We start from the raw sequence: 11090 nt of genomic DNA, 5'->3' as shown, positions 1-11090 counted from the left end.
ATATCACTACAGTCCTGTTAAACCAAGTTTGTTTGATTTTGTATTTTTATGTCAGGATCAGATTGCTGGTAACCTGGTGTTGGTGGAACCGGGAACAAAACGGCGCTTGGAAACCGATTTGAAGCAGGAAAACTTTAATTCAAACTTGCCAATGAAACTGAAGTACGAAAACTACCACGTTTGCAGCCTGATTCCAGGATCAAAACACCCAAGTTCCTTTATGACTTGATAAGTCAGAAGCGACAAAGTTGGGACCAGAGAAACGACGGTCATAATTTTAGCGGCATCTTGATCCGCTAGATGGCGCAATGACCTACTTATTAGTAATAGCATGATTATGGGTTTGAGATTAGAAGCCAAACTACCAGTTAATGTTATCCGCAGGCCACACTGATCACGCAAAACTTTGACTTCGACGCCACTGCATACCTTATACCCAGGGTTGCCATGCCGTCCTTTTTTACGAGATTTGTTCTTATTTTGAAATGGTAATGTCTTATGTCTAAAATTCTCTGTTTTTGATTGATTTTGTATTATTTTCAACAGTTACATGTCAAGTCCCTGCTACCAAGTAAAAGTAAACCTAGACCTGAGCTGTCATGAGATGCACGAAGTCTTTTCTACGAACAAGAAGTTGCTGGAACAGATGGTTTTAGGCAGAAAATATGGCATCTGATATCTCGTATAAATGCAAAGATTTATTTAAAAAAACGTTTGTTTAGTTTCGTATGAAAATTGTTTGTTTTTTTGGTTTTCCTTATTTTAAAGTCCATGTATATTGCAACCCTGTGAAATATATATGTATATATATAAACGGTTGATGACTTTAGGCTTGTTAAAGTTTTCAGTATGTTATTATGTGCGACTGTTGTCTCCATCTGTCGCACTGAGTCTCTGGTGACTCGTGGTTTATATAATATACTACACACAGTTGCTGGTTATAATAGATCACTCTTTTGAAACCCTCTTGCGTGTCCAGTTGTCAAGGGTTTCATTTGGACAGTATAAACTCGACTACTCTTAGTCTTCAACCAGCAGCACACGTGTTCAGTAATTTCCACTCTACCTCTGTGTTACGCATCTCACAAGGCTTGCTTTATTGCTGGTTGCTTGGCAGCAAACGTGAAAAAAATACGTTGCACGTTTTATGTATTGGGTGAATTTCCTTTTGCAAATTAACATTTATTAAAGAAGTTGTACTAAGTTGTAACGAGTGTGTGTTATTTTAGTTCAGAATCCAAGCAATATCTGAAGTACTAGTTAAACCCAAAAACAAATTTACCCGGAGATTTTTTCAATCCATCATAAAATATAAGCTAGATTTGACCCGAATTCTTCCACAGGTCTAAGTATTACGCAGCGGTACAAAAAGTCGTCAGGTTGTAGTAGAAGGTTAAGAACCGCTGGTTCAGACAAAAACGATTTTAAATCGTAAAACTTAACGTGAAAGTTGCAACAAAGCCAAGTATTGAAAATTATGAAGATGAAAGGCAAGCTAAAACTGGGTTGAAACTCAAAAATCAAACACTTTTGCAAAAAAAATCAAAAAAAGAACAAGATTGTGTGGACAATTCGCCTGCATTTTTGTGGAACCACAATTGTAATATTATTTACTATTGAAAACACTATACACGGATCAGTTCATAAGTCTCATGAATATAACGGACCAAATAGACCTAAAAAGCGACATACCTTATTACTCAAACGCTCATGACATCACCAGTGATAATATTATTTATTTGTACCTAATAACGATATATGTAGACTGCGTCTTATAGGTTTTTGTTATTTTATTCTACTAGTTAAATTTTCGAATTAAAATTCCGAATACAACAAATTCACATGTAACTTGTCGGAAATAACAAGCTAAGGTATAAGTGTCTTCAAACCCGGTTTTAAATATCAAAGGTCAAGTCGCACGTGTTTGAAATTAATTTATTTTCCAAAAAAATCGGGGTCTAAGTTTTAAGGTGGTTGACAGCCTGACAGTTGAGGAATTGTTAATTTATGTTGCTAACTGTGGCTTATATACCAGCACTAATGTCTGACCAATTAAACCAACTTTAAACCCAATATAAGGTGGAAAATATATTGTTTGTTTCCTTTTTTAAATTAATCTTTACAAATTTTGCTCCCCAAGTTTTTTTCCCGCGCCACATCGTCAAAAACCTGACACGCATCCAATCAGCGCTCAGTGAGTTTTTGGCGTGCCAAAGTCATTCCAGTCAAAGTCATTCGTCTCGTGGTGTTTGTGGCGTGCGGAGGTGGAATCATCCAGAAGCTACAAGGTAAATCAGAGTTCTGTGTTTAACTATGCTACACAATAGCGATTACTTGAACAATATTGTGGCGTATGCGGGAACTAAAAAGAAAACGTAAAAACTTTATTTTAGTATTTGTTTGTTGTACATGGCCTTGTAGTGGTTTACTGTAAAAACTTTCTAACTAAGCGAATTGCAACGTTTAAAGTATTTAATCTGATTTGTAAATCATGCATCCGTGTATAGCAGTTGCACTAAACTTAATCATAGTGATGTGTCCATATAATTAATTCCAAATTTGCATTGTATACAATCGCGCTTTCAATCTTGTAGACATAACAAAACTTAACAAGCAACCATTTAAGCCACGAAGAACAATTAACTACACGATGCCGTTGTTGCAACGCATCGCGCTTTAGGCATTGTAACGTCACACAAGCGCGCGCGTTTTTTTTTAATCGACGTGGCTTGTGAAATCTGCAACGCGCGTGTGGTTTCTGCCTTATGGGCCTAGATTTATTAATATAACTTGCACAGCCCATGTCTGTTACGCGTTTATTAAAGTGTTATTTTATTTACAGAATCGGATGTTCTTCTGTCCAACAATCTCTTCCAACTTTCATACTTCATCATCAAACAACTTCAAATATTTACTTGTATGTAAACATAAGAGTCTGTTGTGGGTCAACCGGGTTGCGGAACTGTTAGGCCTAACTTAGGCTAACTGGCGCTAGGGTGAGTGACCTATTCTTTATCCGAGGAGGACCGTGGGAGTCTTTCTCGGTTAAAGAAGGGTCCAAGTCTACAGGAGTGCTACTATGTCAGCAAGTTGGCGCTAGGGATAGAACTAGAGTGGCACTCGTTAACTAAGGGTAGGTTATAGTTAACATAGGTGGGGTACGTTTGGGGTTCGCGCGCCACGTAGGGCCTTAGTTTAGATCGATTTCTAGCTAGGCGTGGCGCGTTGCTAAATGGCTTTAGCTAAAATAAGGTGCGCTTAGAAACACGGCCTGGGCATGGCCTCTACCGCATTGCATTGGCCGCGGTGTAGACGACACCTAGTAAGGACACCGCTATTTCCAATGAAGGTCCAGGCTCGTGGACCTGAGGAGAACGGCTTTGCATATAGCCCGAAACGTTTCGTGATCCACCCTGGTAGGGCGCAAACTGTTGTTAATTTTTTCCCCAGCCCTGCGTTCGCGTAATTCATTTGGGTCCTTCCGGGGGGACTCTGAGGGCAGGTGACAGTAACACGATGTTGTTGAGTTATACGCCTTAAAACGTTACTGTCCCTTTTTAAACAAATTTTTGCGCCTATGCTAACTGTAAAATTAGGGACGTTGTGGATTTTTTTATCGGGTTTTGACCAGCTTGTTTGATCCATGCTTGTACATCCGGCTCAAGGTTTTCTTTTCTAAAAAGAGGCCGAGAATTGGATATCAAGCATGTGATGTAATAACTCCTGTTAATCGCATCGCAATTATTATATTAACAATTTTTTATGCTAAACATTTCGCAGAATTAAATGCCCCAAATTTCCCATGTTGCTGGTTAAACCCATTTTTTATTTGTGGATTTAGGCTAACTAACTTATCACTTACTTCAGTTCCGTATTCCTGCTTGACCCGGCCACGCAGTCATTATGGGGCAGTGACAATTGGATGGTTGTAAAACATGACAGACTCACCTTCTACTTTTCTAGGCTAATTTGCGACGGTTGTGTGTAGGGCAGGTAGTTGAGGTTAGTTTGTGTACTTTTACGTCGCGCGCGCAGGGCGATGGCGGTTCCAACGTTTTTTCAGAAACTTATCCAACGAAGCAGACGAACAACCCATTCGTTACTTAATTCTTCGACTCTGTTTTCAAATTCAAAGTTAATTAAAGAACTATTATAGCCTAAAAACGAAAGTGTTATATTTCTCTGTCGTTTTCCCTCTTTCATCAACAAAACTGTGTGTGGAGTCCACTTTTTCTATCCTTTCATTTCTTTTTAAGTAGACCAGTTCTTGGGGGGTGTTGTGCCTTTTTACATCAGCCGACAGGCCTTCATAATCTTATTGTGTATTTTTTATCGCTCGTCGCTCGCTCTAACGATGCGAACCGCCATCGTCAAGTGTTAGAATGTGTTAAGTTTAGTTGTGACAGAAGTTAGGTTTTGCTATTGGCCAATTCCAAGTCAACTTCCTAAATTGTAAGTTTCTTGTTGTTTATCCAGTTTACTGTTGAAAACTAACCTTGTTTTGTTTGTTTTTCAGGTTTTTGGTGCAAACATTGGTGTTTTTAAAAAAAGGGAAGTTAAACAAATGTAAAAATGCATTCAAAACTTATAAAACCACGCCATGCATTGCACGATTTCAGGTATATTTCACATTTGTGTTTTTAACCTTCCATGTTTTTCTGCAGGAAATAACTTGTATATTATTTACAGGTTTAAACTTTTGTTTTGTTTTCAGGTTTTAATATTATTTTCTGCAGGGTTAACAAATCGTTTTGTTTTTCAGATTCCGGAAGGATTTTTGAAATATTTAAATTTACAACAAGTTGTTTTGTTTTTCAGATTTTAATATTATTTTCTGCAGGGTTAACAAATTGTTTTGTTTTTCAGGTTTTAGGCTTTTGAAACTTGTTTTGTTTTTCAGATTAGGGGTTTGTTAATAACATTTGTTCTGCAGGTGTTGGAAAAAGTAGTTTTGATTTCTAAGTAATAATTTGGTTTTGCAGGCGCAACCAAACATGTTTTTGTTTCCAGGTTTTTAGGGATTTGATACATTTTCTGATGAGTTTGCTATTTAAAACAACTGTCTTTTGTTTAGCGACTTACGCTTATTCAGAAAATATAAAAGTTGATTATTTAAAGATTAACCTTCTTTTTTGCAGGTTTACCAAACTGTGTTTTTGTTTTTCAGCTTTTTATAGTTTAAGCAGTTTAGAATTTTAGGTCTTATGTTTCCACAGGTTTACTAATTAACATTTTATTGTTGCAAAAAGAGGAATAACGAAGTAAAAGATAAAGCTGTCATTCGAAAAACCAACGTAAGTATGGCGAAACTCTGTCCCACATAGTTTTTTTATTCCACTTAAACACGTGGTAAATATAATTTTTTAATTTGTTTTTCAGATGCTTCAACGAAGGGTGACGTCACTCCACGATCCAGCAAACGACGGCGATGATTTCAACCACACGAAAAAAGGTGAGAAAAGCTCACTTCAAATACATATGGATTATGTGCCTAAAACTTATGGATTAATGACTTAACTTGTTGTGTTCATATTTAGGCAAGTTTTTTTTAATTCAAAGTTTAACAAAATTTTCTATATTTCAGACTTCGTCTTCACTTCAATGGTGGCAACGCACGGCTGCCTTCAGCACGGGAGTTCCCCCTGACATCATCGTCAATGACGTCATGACATTTCGTCAGAGGATGTCACCTGAAGCATAATATCACCTCGCCATCACAGTGACCTCGTGCAACGTATACCTCTCAAACGATGACGTCACCACATTCACTCCATGTTGTCATCACAACTTACGTCACACTGACGTAAACAACGTGACGTCAAGCTGGGTTCCATTCTGGGGTGAACCTGTTTCACAGTAAGCCCCCACAAGACGGCGCCCTACAAAGATGGGGCTCCTCCTACGTCGCTGTGACGTAAATTTCTGACGTCATGATGCAATTCCACCGCTTGGTGGAGCTCTTGTTCAGGAAGTATTGTTGCCCCCACTTTTAACTGAACGATGCCGGGACCTATTGTTGTTTTACTGCGGCATGTTATAATCGAGCATGTTTGGATTTAATTACACTGCGATGTGTTGAAAGCACGGAGATGCTTTATTAATTCCGCCACTGCAACATATTTAATTCAAAATTTTGAATTGTAATGCATAAGTGAATGGTGACAAAGACATTTTGCTTCTACGCGATATTCTATGCATCGTAACAGGCTTCATATGAACTGTGATGTTTCAGTTAAAATTGTTGTAATTAAACACCAATGAATTTCACTCACAACATTGCTGTTTGTATTTGGCGGCTATCGTCTTAAACGTGCATCGTTTCCTGTTTTTCACCTCCATGCAATCTATAGGCAAACTTGACTTATTCCAAACATAGATTATAGCGGACAGCACAAACTGTTGTTGATTGTAAGAACGTTGATCAAATTTACTTGCGCCGAAGCAGTATTTAACTTGCAATGATGTTTTCTGCATACTAAACACAATTTCTTTTGTGGGTTATTTATGTTATTGTGTTTTGATTGCAAATTTTCATTTGTGTGCTTAACAGTCACGTATGTTTTACTTGGCTATTTTGCTTCGCACCTTCATGTTTCGGTTGCATTCATATGATCCGCTAGTGGCGCTGTTCCCCACTTATCACTGTAGTTGACTGCAAGATCTGCCTTAACGATCCTCTCATTACAAAGTTGCAACATCAAACCCAAACCATCTGCAGTACGTTTAACATGAATGACAGTTGCATTGTTTTGTGTGCTTGTGTTATATTGTTAATTACTTATCTGCCATACTGGTCTTGTGTTGTTGTTTTCTGTCATTACCATCTTTAACGGGAGGCTCTTTAAAACTTGTTTTTTCATTAATACTGATCCAAAACAGTAGCATATTAATGACAGTTATGCATGTTACTTTGGATTCGTGTTATATTGTTAATTATTTATCTGCCATACACAGGTCTTGTGTTTCTTTTATTGCTATCTTACCACTAGAGGCGCTGTGAAACTTGTTATTCATTTATAATTTCCCAAACAGTTGCTTGTTGATGACAGTTGTTGTTTTATGTAGATATGTATCTACTATAATGGCCGTGTGTTGCTATCTTCCGCTAGAGGCGCTTTCCATGTTTGTTTTAACTAAGCGATTATTTTTCCCTCCCAAGTAAAGTCTAGTTTATTACGTAAAAGCTGCTATTAATGATTCTTGCAACGTAGCCACACTAATTTTTCCATCCGTGCCCTTTGATGGAATCTTCAATCAATCTCCATTTGTTGTGTTTTGCTGCTTGGAAGTTTGTCAAACTATTGTCACCTCACAGCGCATACTGAACAATAAGAAATGGCAATTTGATTCTAAGCTGAGATACTGTCCCAGTGTATGTGTGCAAAACAAGTGAGTTCGAATTTAAGGTGCAATTACCTCCAAAGTACGTGTTTATGTCTACTTATGACGCAACAATTACCAATATCTGTTCAATATTCTTTTGTACTGTTGTTGTCGCGAAAAAAAGGAATACATGGATGAGAACTTTGATGGTTTGATTATTTTGCATAAATGATTGGTAAGGTTTTACTATATTCAGTTTTGGGGAATAAAGTGTAGTAATACCGCCGGATAATTAATAAAAAGAAAGACAAGGAATTCGCATGCAAAGTCAACGAACGTCCCTTCCCTGCTTTGTTCATACATTTAACTTAGTTCGATATCCCATTTCATCATGTATAACCATCCTTTTGTGGATAGACTACTGGGAATGATTTTTTTTCTGCGAAATTAAACATTTGACTGAAAAAATAGTCACGTACAAATAAAACTAGCACATACAAATAATAGTACGCCAGCCTATTAAAGGTGTATTACCGAATCAGCCGATCACCCAAGCATTACCATATGGCAAGGCATAGGCCAGAAAAATGTAGCCTGCGGTGGGATTCGAACCCACGACAGGAGTCTTTCGGGGACTCGCGCTCTACCAACTGAGCTACACAGGCTCAGTGGCGAATCCACCGAAAGTCGAATCACAAGCACCGTTGCCTGCCTTGTATGCTGCACATGTCAGCTTCCTAGTAGGGGATCGCCAGTTCGACCGTATTAGCACCGGCATGTTAAAGCAAAATTGTTTGCATTCTTTTCAGACAGAAAACACAAATCTCTCCCGGTCGTCCGTATTTTTAGCTATAGGTGGATATGAATTTGATATGAAACAAGCAACAGCAACGAATTCAAGTCGAGATACTTACATGTATCGAGATAATATCGCAGAGAAATAATATCACAGAATAACCAGCAACAACTTCTGCGTTACAACAGAATAAGGTTAACCAATTTTTTTTTCAGCTTGGCAATCCCAACAAACTGGAGAACGGTAGGATTGTTATGCAAGCCTATACAGCCAATCACTGGTTTCAAACTGCACTGATGAGACGTTCGTCAAAAACATAGTGCATTTTTAGTAATGGCTCGATGCTGTCAAGTTAATAAGTATTGTTTTGTGGATTATCTGCGTTTTGGGACTGTGCCCAGTTTGATTTACCATTGGAAGGGGTCAGGTGAGGAAGTTTCAATTGATACGGAAAAAAAATTGAAAATTTTGGGGTCATCATCTCTCCGGTTTAAACGGGAATTGGAAAAGATTTTAGGCTATTGTCTGCAAATTATTTGCTTCAATGTGCTCTAGTGTTGTTATCAATACAAATACCTGCTTAAGATGTATTTGAGGATACAGAAATTAATTACCGGCATTGAGTGAGATCCTGAGTGTCTGTTGGTTTTAGGCTTAGCACCACTACAAGGCAGCGACTAACTGCAAGAAAAGACAAAAACAATCGGAGAAGAAAAAACCGGTTTTCGGTGGGTTTTCGCCGGATTATTCCAGTTTCAAACTGGTTCTGGCCGGTTTTAGCCTCCTACCGAACCTCCAAACCGGTTTAAACCGGAATCGTGAACCAAAAATTGTGACCCGATTTTCGAAAAAATCCTAAGGCTATGGCCTTTCCGTTTTTTCGAGTTTTGAGGCTCAAAATATCGAAGAAAAAACCGGTTTTCGGTGGGTTTTCGCCGGAATATTCCAGTTTCAAACTGGTTCTGGCTGGTTTTAGCCTCCTACCGAACCTCCAAACCGGTTTAAACCGGAATCGAAAACCAAAAATTTTGACCCGATTTTTGAAAAAACCCTAAGTCTATAGCCTTTCCATTTTTTCGAGTTTTGAGGCTCAAAAAATTCAAGAAAAAACCGGTTTTCGGTGGGTTTTCTCCGGAATATTCCAGTTTCAAACTGGTTCTGGCCAGTTTTAGCCTCCTACCGAACCTCCAAACCGGTTTAAACCGGAATCGAAAACCAAAAATTTTGACCCGATTTTCGAAAAAACCCTAAGGCTATAGCCTTTCCGTTTTTTCGAGTTTTGAGGCTCAAAAAATCGAAGAAAAATGCGATTTTCGGTGGGTTTTCGCCGGAATATTCCAGTTTCAAACTGGTTCTGGCTGGTTTTAGCCTCCTACCGAACCTCCAAACCGGTTTAAACCGGAATCGAAAACAGAAAATTTTAACCCGATTTTCGAAAAAACCCTAAGGCTATAGCCTTTCCGTTTTTTCGAGTTTTAAGGCTCAAAAAATCCAAGAAAAATCCGGTTTTCGGTGGGTTTTCGCCGGAATATTCCAGTTTCAAACTGGTTCTGGCCGGTTTTAGCCTCCTACCGAACCTCCAAACCGGTTTAAACCGGAATCGAGAACCAAAAATTTTGACCCGATTTTCGAAAAAATCCTAAGGCTATGGCCTTTCCGTTTTTTCGAGTTTTGAGGCTCAAAATATCGAAGAAAAAACCGGTTTTCGGTGGGTTTTCGCCGGAATATTCCAGTTTCAAACTGGTTCTGGCCAGTTTTAGCCTCCTACCGAACCTCCAAACCGGTTTAAACCGGAATCGAAAACCAAAAATTTTGACCCGAGTTTTGAGGCTCAAAAAATCGAAGAAAAATGCGATTTTCGGTGGGTTTTCGCCGGAATATTCCAGTTTCAAACTGGTTCTGGCCGGTTTTAGCCTCCTACCGAACCTCCAAACCGGTTTAAACCGGAATCGAAAACCAAAAATTTTGACCCGATTTTTGAAAAAACCCTAAGGCTATAGCCTTTCCATTTTTTCGAGTTTTGAGGCTCAAAAAATTCAAGAAAAAACCGGTTTTCGGTGGGTTTTCTCCGGAATATTCCAGTTTCAAACTGGTTCTGGCTGGTTTTAGCCTCCTACCGAACCTCCAAACCGGTTTAAACCGGAATCGAAAACCAAAAATTTTAACCCGATTTTCGAAAAAACCCTAAGGCTATAGCCTTTCCGTTTTTTCGAGTTTTGAGGCTCAAAAAATCCAAGAAAAATCCGGTTTTCGGTGGGTTTTCGCCGGAATATTCCAGTTTCAAACTGGTTCTGGCCGGTTTTAGCCTCCTACCGAACCTCCAAACCGGTTTAAACCGGAATCGAGAACCAAAAATTTTGACCCGATTTTTGAAAAAACCCTAAGGCTATAGCCTTTCCGTTTTTTCGAGTTTTGAGGCTCAAAAAATCGAAGAAAAAAACGGTTTTCGGTGGGTTTTCGCCGGAATATTCCAGTTTCAAACTGGTTCTGGCTGGTTTTAGCCTCCTACCGAACCTCCAAACCGGTTTAAACCGGAATCGAGAACCAAAAATTTTGACCCGATTTTTGAAAAAACCCTAAGGCTATAGCCTTTCCGTTTTTTCGAGTTTTGAGGCTCAAAAAATCGAAGAAAAAACCGGTTTTCGGTGGGTTTTCGCCGGAATATTCCAGTTTCAAACTGGTTCTGGCCGGTTTTAGCCTCCTACCGAACCTCCAAACCGGTTTAAACCGGAATCGAAAACCAAAAATTTTGATCCGATTTTTGAAAAAACCCTAAGGCTATAGCCTTTCCGTTTTTTCGAGTTTTGAGGCTCAAAAAATCGAAGAAAAAACCGGTTTTCGGTGGGTTTTCGGCGGAATATTCCAGTTTCAAACTGGTTCTGGCCGGTTTTAGCCTCCTACCGAACCTCCAAACCGGTTTAAACCGGAATCGAAAACCAAAAATTTTGACCCGATTTTCGAAAAAACCCTA

The 11090-nt window shown here is 38.8% G+C and overlaps 1 long non-coding RNA gene and 1 other non-coding gene across 2 annotated transcripts; one reads left to right on the top strand and one right to left on the bottom strand.

The window, feature by feature from the left end:
• The first annotated feature begins 2229 nt into the window (after positions 1-2229).
• On the top strand, positions 2230-3778 carry LOC145214265 (uncharacterized). Its single transcript, XR_013857009.1, has 2 exons — positions 2230-2288; positions 2843-3778. It is a non-coding gene; the product is annotated as an uncharacterized LOC145214265 (long non-coding RNA).
• Positions 3779-7914: 4136 nt separating this feature from the next.
• Trnas-cga (transfer RNA serine (anticodon CGA)) lies at positions 7915-7988 on the bottom strand. The gene has a single exon. It is a non-coding gene; the product is annotated as a tRNA-Ser (tRNA).
• Positions 7989-11090: the final 3102 nt, after the last annotated feature.

This window comes from Phallusia mammillata, chromosome 2, assembly GCF_965637545.1.
Source record: "Phallusia mammillata chromosome 2, kaPhaMamm4.hap1.1, whole genome shotgun sequence".
NCBI classification, from domain to species: domain Eukaryota; kingdom Metazoa; phylum Chordata; class Ascidiacea; order Phlebobranchia; family Ascidiidae; genus Phallusia; species Phallusia mammillata.
Note: the sequence above shows the minus strand (reverse complement) of the source record. Positions and strands in the feature narration are given on the sequence as shown.